Raw genomic sequence first — 22,812 nt, forward strand, 5'->3', positions numbered from 1 at the left:
CCGGAAATTATAACAGCTTTCAGAATGAGAGGTTTGAGCGTTTACTTATATATCACGCCAATTTCAGCAAAATATAACCAAATATGAAGCGGTGCCAAGGCACAGCAAATCCGTCCCCGGGAACCATTTCAGTGCTGACGTATAAACGCAACAGAATATCTAGTCAAAGATGTAACACATAAAATCTGGGGCACATCGGGTGAAAACTGACGATTTTATGCCCATTTGAAATTTTAGGCCCGACCCATATGACCACTGACCTCCCCTACCGCTAACTAGGGGGTGACCCCCCTGATGTAATGAGACATGTTACAGGATGCAGATTTGAAAGTTGCACCTTTAGGTTTTGGTTTCACGTCGATATGACGAATTTGAAAGGAGTTATGGTGAAAAAACGATTTCACCCCCCTCCCTTTTTTTTACATTTTTGGGGCCTACAACCTGGGGAAACGTGGTGCAGTTTGGCAGATAAAATGTGCTTGCAGGCGTTTAATCGATATTTGGCAGGCAGGGATAGGGTAATCGTGAGATGGTAACTGTTGATGTTTATGGACAGTGGAGAGGATTAACTGCTATAAAGTACGATGGCATAGTTTTCTGTTTTGTTCCCGTAACCACCATTTTTTTTTTCCAGCTCACGGAAAACTTTTTGTAGTGAAGCGAATGAAGTCTAAAGTTTCCTCTTCGATGACATATTTTTTTTGTTTCATGCCTGCTACCAGCAACAGGTTTGCATCCAGCATAAAAGAGAGACAGCTATTAGTAACGTGGTTAATGAGAACTATATCTCACCCCTCCAAATGTGAGTCTCACAATCTGCATAAAATTGTATTGTGATTGCAAGAATATAAAAACCAGTTATTGCTGGTAATGGATTAACCTGCTGATTGAAGTGAGAGTTAAGAAGCGCAGCGAGTGGGAAATATTGAGAATCAACAGCTAGATACCCATCAGCGAAACACCATGGTGTTATAGAGTCCATCTCTTGCTTTATCTCAGTATTCATGATGAAAAGATGGCAATTTTTTATTAATTTGCAGTGTAGAGCATACTGTGAGTATAATCCGTCGTAAGTTTCCTGGTGAAGATGCCCCACCCGCCTTGCAGATGACTGGTTTTACTACGGGAAAATCATTGCTGCAGTTCGTTTTATATTTAATTGTATTTGGTCCTTTGTCTGACTGTCAACCTAGCACCATCCAAACACGGCTCAGCATTCAAGGTGGTTGTATTGCACAGTTATATCTACGCAAAAAAAAAAAAAAAAAATGGTAGGATGTGACTGGTCGACTTTAACTCGTCAGAGATTTTCGTCATTTTGCAATTACCTGTCGTAGCTGAGTAGCAGAATAAGACAATACTATATCTCAACATCCTTTCCACAATATTTTTTCCCGACTAGCTTAATAATCACGTGCTCACCTCTTGCTACAGCTCTTCATTCAAGACTGAGATGGCAATTATAGGTAAGTTACAGTCAAAAAAGTATAGCTAATGACACATGGTTTACCACTGAGAAACAAGGAACCTTAACGCGACTGAAAGAGCTTAATTACAGTGCTGTGGAGAGAAGAGACCTGAGTGTGAGTCGACACTGATCATTATGGTATGCACATATGGGTTCCCTACATTCGGTTTCCCTAAGTTATTTTATTTTATTTTTTTTTAATAACAGAACAGAGGAAGGAAAAACAAATGAAAAAAACAAACAAACAAACAAATCCATGCACCAGATTACTGACGTCCGCTGTTCATAAAATATCTGTAACAGTTAGACTTGAACAGCAGTAGGTTGAAGTCTGGAGAGAAACAACTCTGGGGAAGCGAGTTCCAGAGAGATGCAGTTCGTAGTTCTGCAGTATGGCTGAGTGACATTCCAGCCACGAGCGCTGCCAGCTGGCCGTGTAGCACGAGGGAAGACATGAAGAGGTGGCATCATGGACGCAACTTCGACTGAGCATTTGCTGTAGAAATATCTGTAAAATAACACAAGGGAGGCAACATTCCTTCTTACTTGTAGGGGAGGTAGTTTATTAGTAACAGCAGGGTTGTTAATAATTCTAACAGCATTGTTCTGAATTTTATCTACTTGTTTTAATGCAACCTCTCCACATCCGCTCCACAAGGGTGAGCAGTATTCAAGCTGAGAGCGCACATGACTCTTATAAATGATAAGTAACTGCTCGTCAGTGAAGAAGTTACGGACTCTGTACAATAATCCAAGTTTCTTCGATCACAACTTTATTACCTTAACCTGTCATATCGTTCCAGTACTGCCTGTGGACCCTCCAAAGAAACGTCGTCCGTGGCACTTTGGAGCTGAAGATTGGGAGGCCCTCAGGCAGCATTCTTTGATTTTCCCTGGAATGATTATTGCTTCCATGGCTTGCAGCCATCTGAGTGTGCCTTGCACATTACGAAGGTTATTCTCTCGGTCATGGAAGCATACATTCCTTTCTCATATCCTTGTGCTAATGCTTTTAGCCATGGTTAATTACGTTTGGTCTAATGCGTCCGCAACAAGGAGAGAGCCTTTAAAAGGTACCAGAGCCAGCCCACCCTTGAATTACATCATTTTTATGTTTCTGCCCAGAATCGTGCTAAGTCTGTTCTTCGCTCTGCTAAAAAAATTTCATCCGTACTAAATGGTCTCCACTCTCCAACTCGAATTCTTCCTACTCCTTCTGACACTTTGCCAAAAAACTTTCTAACAACTTTACCTCATCATCCTTCCCTCCTCTTTTCTACTCTTATGGCTCTGTAGCTATTTCTTCTACTGATAAAGCAGATCTCTTCACTTAGACTTTCTCCTCCAATTCCACCTTAGGCGATTCCAGTGCTGTTCCTCCATCACTTCCCCCCTCTTACTTCCTCATGGCTGACATCAAAATTTCTTCAGCTGATGTATATTCTGCCATCACTGGCCTCAATACTAACAAGACATATGGGCCTGATGGAGTCCCTCCTGTTGTCCTCAAAAACTGTGCTTCTGTGCTTACGCCCTGCCTAGGTAAACTCTTTCGCCTTTGTCTTTCAACTTGTACCTTTCCTTGTTGCTGGAAGTTGGCCCTCATTCAGCCAGTCCCAGAGAAGGGCGACCATTCCCAACCATCTAACTATCGTCCAATTGCTTTAACATCCTGTGTCTCAAAAGTTTTCTAGTCTATTCTTAACAGAAAAATTTGAAAGCATCTTTCCTGTCACAACCTTCTTTCTGATTGTCAGTATGGGTTCCGTCAGGGATGCTCCACTGGCAATCTTCTCACCTACCTCTCAGACTCCTGGTAATCCTCCTTTCGGGTCTTTGGCGAAAGCTTTGCCACCGCACTTGACATCTCAAAGGCTTTCGATCGAGTCTGGCATAATCTTTAATATCCAAACTGCCCTCTTAAGTTTTCTGTCCTTCTATCTGTGCCACCATCTACAGCTTCCTTTCTGGTCATTCTATAGCCTCTGTTGTAGACGGCCATCGTTCTGCTCCTAGATCTATCAAAAGTGGTGTCCTCAGGCCTCTGTCCTATCAACAGCTCTCTTCCTTTAATTCATCAATGATCTAAGCTGTACATCTAACCTATCCACTGGTACGCTGATGATTCCACCCTTCACCATTCCATTCGGTTTCTGCAACGTCAATCCCAGCAGTTACTTCAGCAAACAAGGGATGAGGCTATGGCACACCTAATGTCTGACTCAGCTCGTATCTCTAACTGGGGTAACAATAATCTTGTTTTAAGTGCATCAAAGACTCAGTTTTTACACCTATCACCCCGACAAAATCTTCCACAGGAGTATCCAATAATGTTTAATAATATCCAGTAAATCCTGCATCATCCTTGAAAATGTTTGGGGTTTCATTCGCTCGGGACTTATCTAGGAGAGATCATATTACATCTCTTGTAAAATCTGCATCCAAGAGATTAGGTGTGCTAAGCCGACTCTGTACCTTCTTTACCCATGCACAGTTGTTGACTTTATACACAGGTTATATTCGCCCCTGTCTAGAGCACAACTGTCATGTGTGGGGAGGCTCCCCACATACAACTCTTCTCAGTAGGGTTGAGTCAAAGGCTTTTCATCTCATTAACTCTCCTCCTCTTTCTGGCTCCCTTCAACCTCTGTCTCTTCGCCGCACTGATGCTCTTTATCTCTTTTCCGTTGGTACTTTCATGGTCACTGCTCCTCAGAACTGTCTGCTTGCATCCTTCCACCTCTACAACTGGTGCTTAGCACCCGTCTAGCAACAAACTCTCATCTCATTTCTGTCCAACTCTCTAATGCACGAGTTATTACTCTCAGTTTTTCATTGATGCAACAGGTCAACTCTGAAACTGTCTCCCTCTGTCTGTATTTCCTACTTCCTATGATCTCCAGTTTTTCAAATGCAGTGTATCCAGGCATCTCGAAATGAACAGATCCTGCATTTGGTTCTCTTTTTTTTTTGTTTTTTCTCGGAAGGAACTGTTTTGCAGGCTTCTTCCTTGCATAAACACACACACACACACACACACACACACACACACACACACACACACACACACACACACCGAGCTAAACATTACTCCGCTTAACCTTTCAGCTCACGTGGATGTATTGATGTCCTCGGGTTGATGAAATTAAAGACAATGAGATATATGAGTGAAATAGCACGATTACTCTGAGACTGAGAAGAAAGTTCCGAGCCTGTTTGTTGAAGGGTGTGGTTAGGAGATTAGAATAAGAATGCATGGATTATGGGTGAGAGATAACTGAGAGTTTGGATTTCTTCTTAAGGTTATGAACTCTTGGTTATGAACACATAGGTGGCAGGAAAACGAAACATAAATATGCTAATTAATTAACCCGCCCCGTCCCGACTGATTTTCCACCACTGACTCCCCCCAGTCCTGACCAATTTTTGAAAAAAGTTTTTTTGGCTCAAACCTCTGCTTTTTGTTGAGAAACATCAAAAATTCATAGAGAAATCGCTCACCTGAGGTTTAAAAATACTCGATACAAGTACCAGTACCCCTTACCTAACTGGGTTTTCTATCAGGCTGGCTCCAAAGAAAACGAGTTCTATGGGAGGGTATCTATTCCACAGCACTAATAAACAGTATTTACTTATTTATTTGGTACGAATTTACACGTAGTACGAGAGTATATTGGTTTTCACACAGTAATATAGGCATTATAAGCATTATTTCACTCACCAAACACATCAACATACCTGACCTTTTTTGCCGACATTACCTGATCATAATTTCTGACTGTTTCTTCCTCTAATGCTACGTAAACTTTGTCCTCCACATCATCATCGATTGGGGAATCACTCTGGCCGTGAATTTCGTACTGTGGCATGACATGTCTTTACTGGCCAGGTCACTGGTAACAGGTGAATTGCTGAGACAATGGCGTGTGTGGGGGGGGGAGGTCATGCGGGGTAAGTCATTGTCCCTGCCTGGCATATTGTAGAGGAAGGTGTCCTGTGTATACGTACCAAAAATTACTCGTGAAAATTGAAAATTGTGCAAATTAGGGACCTTGCAATTGCTGCACATTTATATACGTCAACAGGACTGACAGTGACAAAATGTGTGGACGTATATATACGTCAATGGGATGCGGCGGGTTAAAAAAGGTACCCAAAAGAACACGTGGTGTCAGTCAATGAGATGGATAAAGTAGGTGAGTATTTAAGGCGAACTTGGTGTAATTAATTAATAGACCACAAGATAAATATGCAAGTTGTTAGTATTTTATCCCTTGAAAAAAAATTATATGTTTTATCATTTTATGGCAGTTACCTTCAAAAGATGTTTTTCAACTTAGGTAAGACCTCTGGTAACCAAGAGACTCATTTTTGGTACATATAACTCATCAGTAGTTCATTTATTTAATCTTAGCAGAGATATATATATATACATCCTTTTGCAGCCTATTTCAGCAACTGCCCTGAGTACTGTCTGTACCTTTATTTCATTTTTTTAATTCCATCTCATACATTAACATTAAGATAGATATATGGCTTTTACACCTAGTTAAAGTGGTTGAAGTGTGTTTAGAAAATTTCTGTCTAAAAATATAATCATGTAGCAGGGTTTGAAACAAGATAAAAACCACAGAAAGTGATGACATTGGTTAAAACAACATTTCAGCTCCGACGCATAACAAAATAATTACCGTATGAGAACTTAACCTGAAGGATACATGAGTTTGAGGCATCATGTGGGCGTCTACTAAGGGCAATTAATTTTGTATAGCAAATAAATGGATGATAATGAAAAAGAAGCAGAGATGGCATTTAGTATTATTCTCGGAGAAGTCTTATAATCATTTTAACTAATTCTAGGCAATTGTAATGCTAACGGGAAACATTTTAAACTGGACTTGTCAGATATAGCTGTGGTCAGCCCAGGGCTGAAAATCATTATCTGGGAAGAGCAAAAATAAAGTACAAAATTACGGCATCATAGCAAAGAGGTATAATAACACTTATTGTCCATCACACACACACACACACACACACACACACACACACACACACACACACACACACACACACTTATGAAAAGGCTAACTGATGAACAAAGGTACAACAAACACTACTTTAAAGCATTCATGAGGATGAAATCTCGTCTGATTATTAATCTTCCTACATCCAGATGATATTATTAGACCTGAGAAATTTTATGAGCTTAAAGGGTGAAAGGGTTAGACGACTGCTAAAAGGTTCCTAAACGAAATATAATATGGTCTGGTAGTAGAAAACTTTATGCTAAAAATAGTCTTTATATTAATGAAATGAATAATCCTTCTGAGAATCACTCCACTATGGTTTACTTACAGCTAAACGAATGATTAGCGTTGCCTAGAGAAGAATACTGGGTTGTCCCGACAGAGGGAATCAGTTTTTCGAACATCCGATAAAAATCACTAATGGAACAGATTTACCACAAGAACATAAAGCTCTATAGAGCACCTGATGTGTCCTTGTGCCAGCCTGGGGATGTGTAATTACCTGCACCTGATGAATGTGAGGGTTCTAACCCAGTCCCTCTGGTGCACTGCCATTACCCAGATTGTGTTGTTGTGATGGTGGCGGCCTCCTTAAGAGGCTGGAATCCTCCAGTAATCCTCTTCCCTTTCTCGGTAACTCACTTTACTCTCTCTAATTCACCTCGATATCTGTATGTATAGGGAGAGAGAGAGAGAGAGAGAGAGAGAGAGATTGATAGTTACACACACACAGACACACACACATATGTATATATATATATATATATATATATATATATATATGTAAGTAAAATCATCATCAGCCACTTGAGTGTCCACTGCAGGACAGGCCTATCCCAACCGAAGTGGGGACGATACAGCCTACAATATGTATCTCTACCTAGTGGCTTAGGCTGTCTGGTACAGATTGTACTGTATGTAAGGTAAGAAGTGCTTGTAAGAGTAACTGTAGTGTTGGAATGGCTTTGGATGTGTGTGTAGTCTGTGAACCGACTGGGTGCAAGCATACTTTATAGTATGCGACACTGATTCAACCATAGCACTTCTTGTGTCCGCCAAAGTAGTACGTGGCCGGAAGAACGCTCCCAGAGTTTATTACCCTGGCGGGACGCGAACCCTCGTTCTTCCATGTATGAAAACGCACACTTTACCACTGTACCACATAGGCTCCATATATATATATATATATATATATATATATATATATATATATATATATATATATATATATATAGTTTAGTGGGTAATAAAGGTGCTCCATTCATACTGAGCTGGTGAAGATGTATATCCAAGGGATGGTTGGAGTTTATTGCTCACGTAATGCCACTCAGGGATGAGTGAGGCTGGTCACTCTCACTTTGGGAGTGTTCACCCGGCCACGATTACATTGGCGGACACAAGGGGTGCTGTGGTTGAACCAGTGTCGCTTACTATAAAGTAGGCTTGCACCCAATCGGCTTGAGCGGGCCGATTACACTTGGTTCACAGACTACGCACACATCCAAAGCCACTACAACACTACACTTACACGCACTTCTCACCCTACTGTACATACAATCTCTACCAGACAGCCTAAGCCACTTGATAGAGATACATTGGCTGTATCGTCCCGACTTCGGTCGGGATAGGCCGGTCCTGCAGTGGATACTCAAACGGCTGATGATGATGATGATATATATATATATATATATATATATATATATATATATATATATATATATATATATATATATATATATATATATATATATATATATACTTATTTATTAACATTCATAATGTGCAGGCTCCTGGAAATGAACGGGTCATGAATTTGTTATATTGTTTTTGTTTTTTATTGTGGGGAACAATCTGTGGGCTTCTGGCCTCTGGTTCCTTCTTTCTTGCTTACAAAAAAAGAAAAAGTGGTACTCCAGTATCTCCACCCCTCCATCAAACCACTACAAGATTACTTTGTACTACTGAAATTATGTATCCACGGAGCATAAGACCGACGACATTTATACAAGATATCATCAAGAACATCAAACCTACAAATTCCACACAACCATCTCACTTATCATCTACTGCAAAAACTCATCGGTCACTCGAAACGGCCCAGCCACTGCAAGAATACCCATGCAGAAATGTTAGAGCTTCGTAGCCATTTATTTATATTTATGTAACTCTTAAATCTTGTAATAGATGAGTCTTGAGTTTTGGTTAAAGTTATTTTGGTAATTGAAGAGCAGGATGAGTTAAAGATGAATACAGGGAGTTGATCTTGATTTATTATCTTCAGAGAAAGTCTAAGTTGAGCAGCGTATGTATTATACAGAGACTTAATATACTAACTAAGCCTAGTTGGACCCCTCTTTTTATTCGCTCTCTCCACTACCTGTCGGTTCTATGGCCAGTCTCCATCTGAGCTCAGATTCCTGCATTCTCGTTTAGCAGGGGTCGTGTCACGTGTGCTATACTGTTGTTGAAATGTTCTAGAAGCCTCTGTGTGTGTATGTGTGTGTATGGTCACGAGGCGCTGTTCATGGGCTATTTTGCTGGTGAGAGGCATTCTGGAGAGGTGCTAACGTCATTTCCTTTTGGCTCCTAGGTTTGACATTGACCTAACCTCTAGACTATATATGTATGTTGCTAGCTATTATGTATTAAGACATTTTAGAGTCCTGATAGAAAAAACACATTCCATCTTTTAACACACTTGCACCAACGAGGACCGTGGGACTCGTACCTACATAGTAATGGCAAGGACCATACTGCCAATGCGCTTTATTTGTCACCTCCAGACCGAAGCCATCAAAAATCACTAATAGACCTGCCAGAAATATACCCTCAGCCGTCAACACATTGGAGTGGGAATTTACTCGTAAACTGTCGACTGGAAAAGGGATCCACGGAGTCTACTGTTCCCAGAAACGCTCTGTATCGCAAACTTGACACCAGAAGTCAACTCAAGTTGAAGATCTACTTGTACTACTCTCCCACACGCTAGAGGGAGGGACGGAGCCTCTTGAGCTAGCGATTCACCTGTCACTGTCCCTAACTGGCAGACCAGTCACGGGCGAGCACCTGTAAATCTCGATCCATCATCTAAAATAAATTAAGCCGCCTAGCTATCAAGTTCACCCGGTCTGAAGATGTCTCCTGAAAGGGACTAACCTCTATCAAAACTACAAGATCACGATCGGATATTATTTTGATAAATCGAGAATATCAAGCACAAACTAAATTATCTATATAATCCCGATAATCCCGAGATTGCCGCTGCCTTCAACTTCGTTTGTCTAAATGAGAATATATATATATATATATATATATATATATATATATATATATATATATATATATATATATATAGATATAGATATATATATATATATGTGTGTGTGTGTGTGTGTGTGTGTGTGTGTGTGTGTGTCTGCCACACCTTCCTACACCAATACCATTGCACTGCCTCCTAGTTTTCCTATCGCTTTCTTAAGTCCCACCTCCTCCATGTACCATTCCTACTCTATGTTGCAAGTCTCTTCTGTTCTCATCTTACCAGCCTCGACCTTGTCGTGTGTATAACGGCTCGGCACTTCCCTAACATCGTCCCACTTCACTAGTTTCAAAACCCTGCTCCCACCTTCTAAAAATAGTCTGCTCCCCCACCCTCCTAACTGGTTCCAATCCTCATCTCATGCCGCTCCCTTCTCTCCTAGCCCTTCCCTCTTCTCCCTCCACCTCTCCTCACCGCATCCCTCTCCTCTTCACATCTCCTCCTTTCCTCACCGTCTCCTCCTCTTTCATTGCCACTTCCTCCCTTTCCCACTTCCCCCACCACTCATGTCTCTCCTATCCTTCCCACTGACCGCTTCCCCCATGCCTTCTCCCTTCATGTGTCCTCCTGCCTACTTCAGGCTTATTCGTTTCCGTCTGCTTGTTTACTAAGCCTTGTTGACTATGAATCTCTTCGGATACGAGGTGTACCGCATAGCCAATCACAGGCCTTCCTTTTATTCGTACCGTACGTTATTGGTCTTTCCCGCTGCCTCCCCATCCCTGTCATGTTGAACCCCAATGTATTCTGCCATGGTTGTATTTTAATCTTAGATTGCTGTGGGTTTCTTTTTAGTAGAATACAGCCGTCTCCTACAAATGAAAATAAAATGTGCAAGTCAACACATTAACTGATTTTTTTTTTTTTTTACATAGTAGTGCCAAAGGTTTTTTGGAGTACAGTAACGCCCTCTGCTCTTAACCGGAAGCAGATGCAGATTAAGTAATTTGCATTCAAAGGGTTTAGATTGGTCTTATGATATAAACATCTCTCACTCCCCCGAAATAATATTTCGTAATGAACAACTCCTGCTTTAACAGTTCTATAGGATCACTTGTTATAAACCTACCATACTAATTAAATATGCCATCCACACACGGAGTAAGCAAAGTCTTTGTGTGTGTGTGTGTGTGTGTGTGTGTGGTTGGGTGGGTGTGTGGGTGTGGGTAAGTGGGCAAGTGAAAGTGTTTGTGAGAGTGTTTCTGTGTGCGGCTGTATCTGAGTGATTAATTATTTGCCTGAATTACCCTTGTCCACTTCATATCCATATATCCTGAGCGTCTTTTTCCTGGTGTACGTCACCCGGCAATCTAGTTGACATCCATGTCCCTAGGCGTATAGTTTGGAGTGAGTAATATCACCCCGGTTTTATCCGAGCACTTAGTTTTGCCTTTCATTTTGGGGGGAAAATCCCCCTTTTGGAATTTTGAGCATGATTTCCAAAAGTGGGTTTATCCCCCCAAATCAAAATCAATTAAAAACCACACAATTTTGCATTAAACTAACCTAACCTAACCTAACTTTAACCTAACCAAACCTAGACCTAACCTAGGGCCTGACAACAGACCGAGTGCACACGCCTACACCAGCCAATATGGTGTAACATTCATACGCTACTGAGCAATTAGCCTAAGCCACTATATGACTACCCCTACAAAATTTGCTCCCCCAACTCAAACAAGGCTTAAAAGGTAAGTCTTAGTTACAATAGTTCAGGGACGTAATATAATGAAAATCGGTAAAGTTGGTTACTTCTAAAGATATACCGAATTACTGACAAAGTAAATGAGGGGTACCAGTTAGCCCGTATTCCGCTAACGTACTTTTCTTGTTATTGCTGTTAACATCATTTGTAGCAGCAGTAACAGGAGTAGTAGTCACAGAGTAGTGACTCATTGTGTTCTTCCGCAGTTTACTCCATCCCCAGAATATAAATCCTCCTACTTTCCACTTTGTCTCCATCACCTGAAACTGGTGACTCTCTCTCTCTCTCTCTCTCTCTCTCTCTCTCTCCCATTAGTCCTCACGTGACCTCTTCCGCCTCACCCCTCCTCTCTCTCTCTCTCTCTCTCTCTCTCCATTAGATCTCACGTGACCTCTTCCCTCTCTCTAACTTCCCAACATTTCAGTTTATTCTATCAGCATTTTCAAGGGTGTGTATTATTTTAAAGTGATTACAAGAATGGCTGTCATATGTAGGTCGGCCTGTAGCAGTAATTTTTTGTTCCATTAACGGTTTTTATTGTAATATCTAATTGCTTTACTCATATTACAATTAATGCATCACCATTTCACCATGAAACTATATGAAGACTTATGGTAAATGAAAGTATAGTCATGGTACAATGTTTATGCTTTAAAATTGCTTTTGGAATTACTGGTTTCACAGTCATTTATTTAGCCTATCACTAACGCGATGGTTTCTTGGTGATAATACTTTGTCCAGAGACAAGACTATAGATATGTTAAATGAACATTTGATGTTCATAACTGAATGTAAAACCCCTAATAATAATTAATCTTGTAGTCGATTACATTTCACTCTACAACTATTTACTCACTACATACCTTATTTCGCAGGAAGATTTTGACCCGGGACTGTTCCAGGCTTTAGTGACCTTTTTCTTGACTGGCGACTGTGTCCTTAAAAGTTCACTTTGCAAATCTATCGTATATTGTTCCGAGCTGAAATACCTCTCACAGACACGGCCGTGGGAAGAAACCTTGTTCGTTTGTGCACACAAATGTATCCACTTCAGTTTGGTGATTTTATCACTCGGCATGCGAAAACTTCTCAGATATATAATGATCATGCGATGTCTTTCCTGAACACCCGCATACATTCCACGTAGTGAAAAGTACTATAACCTCGCAAAAACGTATAAAATAAATTAGGCTCTGCGTCACAATGGGCTGCTAAAAACACAGTTGACCAGGCGAGTGCCGAGTGGTGCCCTGGTCAGCAATGACTAAACAAGAGTTGATAGGAAAGTGAATGCCGCAGCCAATAGAAAACTGGGTGACCAAAATACGTTTTGGCAACTATGTCATCGTGTGGCGTAAAATACACCACAAAGTTATATTCATATTGTACTTTGCATTTCACCTACACGCGTGGTTTCCTTCCCGCTTGGTCCCTAGTGGTTTTTCCCCACTTTGTTCTCTTATTTAGCGTGGTTACTCGTGCTGCTACCAATAGTATTCAATTTCCCATCCCTCCTCATCTGCTGCTACCAATAATATTCGATCTCTCATTCCTACTCGCCAGTAGTGGTGCCTAAACCAATCAATTTCACCTATTCAGATGACCTAGGCGTACCTGTGCTCTGCCTACCTCATTAAGGGGTTTAAAACTGAGCGGGTGACCTAGCCCACACCCCCTTTTTTCCCTCTCAACTTCACCTGGCTAACTACCTGCCTGCTCGCCGTCTCTCCTGGTAAATCTGGCCCCGCGGTACGACTTAACATATACAATACTCGTAAACACATCAGCCCAGCACTACCATTACTCACTAAATTCATTGCTCATATTTTAGTCTGTAACTATCTATCTAAACAATTGATCTACACATGCTGTAAATGTAATTACCCTGTACTACTTGAAGTCATGTAATAACTCTGTATTGTTCTAATGTAAAACCAAGAATGTTATCCCACCGGTGGTATCCCACCACCGGTTGACACCAGTGTAACGGTAAGAATTTTCTATCCCCCGTTATTGTTCATCCAGTGTAATGCTAGAGATTTATAATCTTACCTGTTGTTGGTACTGGTCAACTCATCCATGGATATTATAAGTGGTACTCGACTTACTATAGTAGAAGGTAAATATTTATGAAAAGAAAGAATTGTGGTAGCGTTTGTAGTTTTTGGCCGAGCTTAGATTTAGTCAGTACCATGGGTGGACGTCGTTCCCTCAGCGAAGGAATCTTGAATTGGAAGGGGAGTGAATTTGGTTTGAGGACAAAATTTCCTTGATTAGGTACACCAATAAAGAAAAGAAAATGATATATACTTTACTTTAATAACTTGATGCTAGTTTCCACAAAACATTTTTAATTACATGGCCCTTTTTAGTATGAGAGAAGATTGTACATTAAAACATGGTTTGGATGATCATTCCTACCATTATTACCAGACGAAACAATTTGATTCATACCAACGATTTATGAGGTTATTGTACTTTACTTTCTTTTTTGTCAGTTGCTCTTGGGCTCAACAATACCCTCAAGCCAGGGACCTTTTTACGAGCATGGGCTATCTGTTCGGGCTGGCATAGCCTCGAACCAATAAGAATGATTACTTGTGTTCATTTTCATCCATATAATATATTCTCATCATGTAATTTTCTAGAATCCAATATCAATTCAGTACTATTTACAGTTCATAATCATCATTGCTATATAATCACTAGAAATACATAATCACTCGGGCTTGTCTAGCCTCGAGGAATAATTCAGAAAAGAAACATAATCACTAAGAATACATAGATCAATCGGGCTTGTTTAGCCTCGAGGTACTATTCAAACATTGTATAATCACTAAGAATACATAATCACTCGGGCTTGTTTAGCCTCGAGGTTCATTTCAAAATTACATCATTGCTCACAGTCACTAAGTTCCCTTCCACGCTCCTAACTTCCTTAGTTACAAGAAAGAAAGCGGTTAATGGTTTGAATTACGCTCTTCCGTTACCAGATTACATCACTTTCAAATTTCTATTTCTTATTTACAAAATAAAATTCACTTGATAGATCAATAATACTAATACATTTGGTTTATATAGTAATAATTCATGGATAGTGTAATGTGTGTATGCTCAAATCCTTGGACAATACTATGAGAAAAACGTCGTGCTCACACTGACGTCGCCGGTGTCTGGGGGACTGAACAAACGTCCATTATATACGACGTCTGGGGCTCGAGTGACTGCGTTAAACTTTCAACAATATTACTTCATATAGTCCATGACAAGTAAGGACCAAACAAAGAAAAAGAGGGCGAGGAAGAAGAAATGTGGATGGCTCACCTGAACAAACGTCCATTATATACGACGTCTGGGGCTCGAGTGTGCTTGTCGGGCCCGGCCCGCTAGCGTCGCCACTGCTAAATCAAATGAAGTGGTGTTTTTGAAATATGGTGGGTTTCAATTCTCTTTACAATTTATTTAGCAGTGTACCCATGACGCCAGGACTTTTGATTGAATTGGGGAAAATTTGGGATTTATTCTTTACTCAATTTAGATACTGATTCTATCACTATCTCACTTTGAATCTGAGAGCAGCTCATGCCATCTAGTGACGGCCAAGACAAACGGGACCTTTAAATCCTCACAAATGACATTAGTTAGGCCTTTTGGACTGTTAATCTTACATATTTGGGTTCTAGCAACTTCATTAACAAACATTTCACAACTAGGTTACGGAAAGAATTGTATATTCATCATTATTCTGTTTAAGGTTTAAACTCGGCGCCCAACAATGACAAGAAAAGTTGTGCGCATCTGTTATTCGTTACTCGACTTGACTGAGGAATTCCCATAGCTCAACATCCACAATTACATCACCCACTGCATAGATACAGAGATACATACATACAAAAATAAAGTTAACCCTACATTAATCATTAACATATGAATTACTAATTAGGGTAGGAACTTATAAACTAATATTCAGGTTATACCCTATCTAACTTAAAATTACAGTAATACTAAACACATACATGAATATCAAATGTGTGGCACTACACGGCTCCCACGTTCGGAAAACAAATTTTACCCAAGTCAATTTTCTATGACATGTGCATGGATGGAATGTTGTTAATCTAATAACTGCTATAAACACTTTAAATTGGAATACTTTTCCCCACAATCGGTGACACCTGTCGGTCCACATTAAACACCTGATGCGTACCTCAGAAGGTCGCTTACTCACTTCATTAGGAGGTATGATCACTCCTTACTCGGGATGTTATGAGGGAATTTATGCCCTAGTCAGCCTCAGGTTTTGGAGGAGAGCTTGTCGCTCACCTGAGCTCGACAGGGTCTCTCGAGATTGAGATCACCACGGGAGGCGCTTCGTTACACTCTTCCATTCGCAATCACATTCACTCTGTCCTTTCGTTTCCAGCTTTCCGCCCGCAAGAGGTGAGCGCTCATTCTGTCCTGAAGACTCCACAACCTCACAAACCGTGCTAACTGTAAGGTGAGGGGATTGATCACTCCCCTCGAAGTAAGATACTTCCCGGTTCCAACAGGAACTCTTCTCTCTTTTCCTTTTTACACCCACTCCTCGGGGATGAGTCCACCCGGAACATAACTTTAAGCAGTTATGTTTCACAACATTCATCACACGCACTTATCTACTTTTCTAACACTCCTCTATGAGTCTCCGAGGGGCATTCCTCACTCGCGGTGGTAATCGCTCATCTTCGGGCTCCGGAGCGAGCTCCTGTTGCAACGGTTCTAAGAGCCATTCCTCAGTACCGTAATATGGTTTTACCTTTTCAGCAGCCCTTTGTAATTTTTTTCCACTAAATACATTTTCAATGATATAAACACTTCCATCTAGCAGCACTTCAATCACTTTATACAGGCCGTCCCATTTGGCATTCAGCTTTCTAAAGGTACCCGGCTGTATGGTCTCTTTTTTCGCCCACACCAAACTATTGACTCCGACCTTCTGTGCTCTCCTTCGTTGTCCAGGACGATACCTCGTGACGCCCCAAAGTCGATGAAGTATTGCCCAAGACAGTGTATGATGTTTTGTGTATGTTTGTCTTTGGGTAATTTTTGTCTAGCAAACATATAACTACCTAACCCTTAACATTCTAAGCTGGAAGGAAAAGTGAAGAATTAGCACTAAGCTTAGGAAACATGGAAATATCAAGACGAGAGGTAGGACAGAAAAGCAGAAGAGGACAGTAAGGAGACAGACTGGAGATAAAAAGGCCCCCTTTAGTCACCTCTTACGACAAGCAGGGATACTGGGGAAGTATTCTTTCCCCCCTTCCCCAGGGGTAACCGTATCTAGTACACTATTTGAACCTCATTACTACTAGGATGTTCTGAATATAGCGTTGTGGAGGTATCTGGGAATGACCAACTAATGCTACCCTTAACATTCTCACTTCTTTTTGCTCTTCACTTCCCTTCACTTTCTAACCAACGCCACTAATTTGGGAACGATGAATATCCCACCGCTATTGCCACCAGTGTAAAGCTGGAAATGTTATCCCACCGGTGGTATCCCACCACCGGTTGACACCAGTGTAACGGTAAGAATTTTCTATCCCCCGTTATTGTTCATCCAGTGTAATGCTAGAGATTTATAATCTTACCTGTTGTTGGTACTGGTCAACTCATCCATGGATATTATAAGTGGTACTCGACTTAGTATAGTAGAAGGTAAATATTTATGAAAAGAAAGAATTGTGGTAGCGTTTGTAGTTTTTGGCCGAGCTTAGATTTAGTCAGTACCACGGGAGGACGTCGTTCCCTCAGCGAAGGAATCTTGAATTGGAAGGGGAGTGAATTTGGTTTGAGGACAAAATTTCCTTGATTAGGTACACCAATAAAGAAAAGAAAATGATATATACTTTACTTTAATAACTTGATGCTAGTTTCCACAAAACATTTTTAATTACATGGCCCTTTTTAGTATGAGAGAAGATTGTACATTAAAACATGGTTTGGATGATCATTCCTACCATTATTACCAGACAAAACAATTTGATTCATACCAACGATTTATGAGGTTATTGTACTTTACTTTCTTTTTTGTCAGTTGCTCTTGGGCTCAACAATACCCTCAAGCCAGGGACCTTTTTACGAGCATGGGCTATCTGTTCGGGCTGGCATAGCCTCGAACCAATAAGAATGATTACTTGTGTTCATTTTCATCCATATAATATATTCTCATCATGTAATTTTCTAGAATCCAATATCAATTCAGTACTATTTACAGTTCATAATCATCATTGCTATATAATCACTAGAAATACATAATCACTCGGGCTTGTCTAGCCTCGAGGAATAATTCAGAAAAGAAACATAATCACTAAGAATACGTAGATCACTCGGGCTTGTTTAGCCTCGAGGTACTATTCAAACATTGTATAATCACTAAGAATACATAATCACTCGGGCTTGTTTAGCCTCGAGGTTCATTTCAAAATTACATCATTGCTCACAGTCACTAAGTTCCCTTCCATGCTCCTAACTTCCTTAGTTACAAGAAAGAAAACGGTTAATGGTTTGAATTACGCTCTTCCGTTACCAGATTACATCACTTTCAAATTTCTATTTCTTATTTACAAAATAATATTCACTTGATAGATCAATAATACTAATACATTTGGTTTATATAGTAATAATTCATGGATAGTGTAATGTGTGTATGCTCAAGTCCTTGGACAATACTATGGAAAAAACGTCGTGCTCACACTGACGTCGCCGGTGTCTGGGGGACTGAACAAACGTCCATTATATACGACGTCTGGGGCTCGAGTGACTGCGTTAAACTTTCAACAATATTACTTCATATAGTCCATGACAAGTAAGGACCAAACAAAGAAAAAGAGGGGGAGGAAGAAGAAATGTGGATGGCTCACCTGAACAAACGTCCATTATATACGACGTCTGGGGCTCGAGTGTGCTTGTCGGGCCCGGCCCGCTAGCGTCGCCACTGCTAAATCAAATGAAGTGGTGTTTTTGAAATATGGTGGGTTTCAATTCTCTTTACAATTTATTTAGCAGTGTACCCATGACGCCAGGACTTTTGATTGAATTGGGGAAAATTTGGGATTTATTCCTTACTCAATTTAGATACTGATTCTATCACTATCTCACTTTGAATCTGAGAGCAGCTCATGCCATCTAGTGACGGCCAAGACAAACGGGACCTTTAAATCCTCACAAATGACATTATTTAGGCCTTTTGAACTGTTAATCTTACATATTTGGGTTCTAGCAACTTCATTAGCAAACATTTCACAACTAGGTTACGGAAAGAATTGTATATTCATCATTATTCTGTTTAAGGTTTAAACTCGGCGCCCAACAACGACAAGAAAAGTTGTGCGCATCTGTTATTCGTTACTCGACTTGACTGAGGAATTCCCATAGCTCAACATCCACAATTACATCACCCACTGCATAGATACAGAGATACATACATACAAAAATAAAGTTAACCCTACATTAATCATTAACATATGAATTACTAATTAGGGTAGGAACTTATAAACTAATGTTCAGGTTACACCCTATCTAACTTAAAATTACAGTAATACTAAACACATACATGAATATCAAATGTGTGGCACTACACTAAGTCAATAATCACTGCCCTGTCTATTTCTTTCCATCACATGTGTGTTTATCTGTCTTTACCATTTGCCTTGGTGTAGCCATAGTACAATATACCCATAACTAAAACGCTACAATCGTCTCCCACGCCCTCTTGTCGTTAGGAATGACCTTGTTTACTGGTAACTAATATAAATCTTTAAGACACACAAACAGGATTATGTTTATTTCTTTCATTTTGGTGTTATGCAATAGTTTATCCCTCCTCCTTAGTATTTTTCACCCAGTTCATATACGGTCAATAACAGGAGTATCGATTTTTACTGTTCCCTTCATTCAGATCTTTATTCATTGCCAATTTTGCCTCATATACTGTACATGTTTTTCATCCATCCTGATTCATCTTTATTTATTTGTTAATAACAGGAGTGTTTGCATTGTTTTTATCATGCTGATGTGTTGTCCGCCTGTTTTATCTTTTATATACTCGTAGTTGGTCAGTAATAGAAGTAAATTTATTGTTTCTCGTCCTCATGCAATGGAACTGACATTTTTCTCACCTGTCTATTGTCTCATTTTTCCCTTCTTTAAGTATTTCTAAATTATATTATTTAATGTATCATGAATAATGAAACCAACAATATAAGGTATAGTACGTGTATATTAGTGTACTGCAGCTAACAGAATATTAAGCACACAGACCTATTCAATCACCCACAAATACATAGGATTTCTGATAACCACCTGCAGACTAAATTAATTAGAGTACAGACTGGTTTTCGTGTCAGATATGGCATTCTACTTGGGCACTGCAGGCATATAGGCCTACACTGTAGATTTCAAAAACATGCACCACAAAAGCACATTGTTACAGTAAGCACTGAGCATAGTACAAATACTTACTGAAAGCACGAATCCCTACAGACTGGTAATGCCTATGCAGCAAAATAGAATGGTGTACACTATAATACATGAACACGAACGCCAACAAACCAGGCATGTCTAAGAAAATATGTATATATATATATATATATATATATATATATATATATATATATATATATATATATATATATATATATATATATTATATATTATATGAGAATTAAAATCTCACAGCCAGGGTAGGCCTACTCTAAGTTATGTTATTCCGGGTCTAATGGCCAATAACCATACGTTAAAAGAACACAAAAGGACTTACTGATCGTTTTCTTTTGGGAATCGATGATACGCATATGGTGGGTGTGTGAGCGTTTGGCTTTATTGCACAAAACACAGTAGTGTGAATGCCCGACCATTGTTTTTTTTTTCACTATCATGTTCTGTACACATGAGAAAAGGTACTTCGTCTGACACCATTTATTGAATAATACAACCATAGTTCCTTTATATTGATCCGTTAATTACTATATGATCTGAAACGTGTATGTTTATATCTGATGCGGTTTCACGAGGTATTTGTTTCAGGTTTACAGAGGCTAAAATAGTGACAAGCAAGGTATGGTCCTCGCGAATAGTCTATTCAGCAAACGTGTACTTTGTTTATGCAGACGTTAAATTTTGTTCCCAACGCCACCTATATTCCTTACGCAGCACTATCATACTCAGAGGTTCCAGTTAGGATTAAAGGTCCTTGATAGCTTTCCTATCATCTGTATATAGTTATTGGTCACAGGTCAAGGCGATCAGTCATAGGTCACCTGCGCAAAACCTACCTTATTTTGGTTAAAAGATGAGCAGTGAGTACACTGTCTGAGAGTCTACATCCGTGACTATATAAACAGTAAAAGGAAAGCTCTAAAAGGACCTATAATCTTACTGGAACCTCATGTTATGATAGTGTTGCTTAACGAATGTAGGTGGCGCTGGCGACGAGGATTGTCGTCTGCACGTAAACAAAGTACACGTTTGAGAAAAAGCCGCTTCGCTACGACCATACCTCGGCTGTCGCCATTTTACACTCTGTATACCTGAAAAATATTCGTCCATAACTCGTGAAACCACATCAGGCAAATGTATACGAGAAAATACGTACATTTCAATCAGATAATGAACGGATGAATGTAAAGAAACTATGGTTGCATTTTTTTCAATAAACGGTGTGAGACGAAGTGGCTTTTTCTCATGTGCACCTAATATTGAACGAGGAAAACATGGTCGGACATTCACACTGTTGTGTTGTGTGTGGTAAAGCCAAACACTAGCGCGCGCGCACGCACACACACACACACACACACACACACACACACACACACACACACACACACACACACACACACACAACATGTGTATCATGGATTCCCAAAAGATAAAGATCGGTAATTACTCTTATTATGCAGCTCTTAACGTATGGTTATTGACAGACTCAGAATGACATAACCTTGAGTAGACCTTCCCTGTCTGTGAGTGTATAGTATGCGGATTTTAGTTTTCATATATTATATATATATATATATATATATATATATATATATATATATACTTTGACATGTTTGCTTTGTTGGTTTTTGTGTGTGTTCATGTGTGACGTACGTCATTTTGTTTTGCTGCTTAGGCATTACTGGTTTGTAGGGTTTTGTGCTGTCAATAGGTGTTTGTACTATGCTCAATGCTTACTGTAAATATGAGCTTATGTGATGCATGTTTTTTAAACCTACAGTTTAGGCCTACGTGCCTGCACTGCTTAGTTAGAATAGACTATTAGACACGAATGCCAGTCTTTAGTATGCATAATTAACCCTGGCCCACTGGGTCTGGATGATAGTTTGTATCCACTGAGTCTGGGTAATTTGTTTCCAATAGAATGATAATAAAACATACTAAATATTTCTTTTTATTGGAAAGAAAGACTTGGTGATGAACTAGAAGCCTTAGCCTACAAAACTAATACTAAGAAAAAACAAATAAGATAATGTAATGGTTTAGGGGGGCTCAAAGAAAAAAGGTAAAAACAGAAAAAAATTCTATATATGTTAACTAAAAATGTAATGGTGTAGACAAGCGAGGAGCAGCTGGCCTGGCGACGCCCACAACGCGCCCCTGGGTTCCTGGAGCAGCAGCTGGACTCCCTCTGGACGATTTGGGACCATCACCTACTGGGGTAGACAATCGAAAAGAGGAGGGTAGACAATCGATTGAATATTTGTTGAAAATAATTTTTGGATTTATTGTTTACTGCTATAAATGTGTATAAATGGTGTGTTTCTTACCTACGACGCCTTGCTCTACCACGGAGCTCCCAACCAGGGGGGTGACCGTGACAGAAAGGTCTTCACACTGTCCTCTCAGTGCAGGAGGGGTGATGCCCCCAGTGTGTATTAAGCACTGCCTCAGGCTGGCAGACAGGAAGGAGTGGCTGAGCCTGTTATGTGCCCAAGGTTTTATCAGGGCCAGAGCCAACTCAGACATGTACTTGCGTCTGATGGTGGTCTGGGTATGGGTCCGAATCCGGTTTTTACGTTGAATCCACGAGTTGATGACTGCAACATCCATACACAATTCACCGAGGCTGGAAAATATTTTCCAAAGTCCATAATATTAGCAACACCATTACACGGAGGGCAAGATGGATACCTTCCCCTACACCACCATCACAGAGCATGAAGGTACTGGTAACATGACCCCTCTACCCCCCTCACAAAACTGCGCAGCGCAGATCAAAATTGGAGTTGGAGGCCTTTATCCAGACCCA

The sequence above is a fragment of the Coenobita brevimanus genome, chromosome 23 (genome assembly GCF_032717465.1).
Source record: "Coenobita brevimanus isolate Jiangsu-jjx chromosome 23, ASM3271746v2, whole genome shotgun sequence".
NCBI lineage: Eukaryota > Metazoa > Arthropoda > Malacostraca > Decapoda > Coenobitidae > Coenobita > Coenobita brevimanus.